Source organism: Myotis davidii, unplaced genomic scaffold, assembly GCF_000327345.1.
Source record: "Myotis davidii unplaced genomic scaffold, ASM32734v1 scaffold4, whole genome shotgun sequence".
Lineage (NCBI taxonomy): Eukaryota > Metazoa > Chordata > Mammalia > Chiroptera > Vespertilionidae > Myotis > Myotis davidii.
The window spans coordinates 905000-905303 of NW_006294707.1; the positions used below are offsets into that span (position 1 = coordinate 905000).

The window sequence follows — 304 nt, forward strand, 5'->3', positions numbered from 1 at the left end:
ACTAGCCCTCCTCCTCCCCTCCCCTCCCCCCGGGCCGTCCGCCTCCGAGGAGGGGCAGGAGCCATTTTGGGAGCTCGGTTTCGCCCCCTCCCCCCGGCCCACGCAGCTAAGTCTTCCCACAATCTGCTGTCTGAACAGGGCTGGGCTACGAATGGACAGAACCGGAGCACAGCAAGGTCAGACCTCTGAAGCCGTGATCTCTGGGCTCCCAGGCCCCTCCGTTCCCCTTTTCTGGACACCAAAGAGAACAGGCTGCACATCCGAAAGGAAATGAGTGCAAGGCCATGAGGACGTGGGCCCCCTC

The 304-nt window shown here is 63.5% G+C and overlaps 1 protein-coding gene across 1 annotated transcript in view; it reads right to left on the minus strand.

Annotated features, from left to right (window-relative positions):
• The window catches only part of BRD2 (bromodomain containing 2), an 11268-nt gene that overhangs the window by 9364 nt on the left and 1600 nt on the right, over positions 1–304 (minus strand). The gene's annotated exons all lie outside the window — the stretch shown is intronic.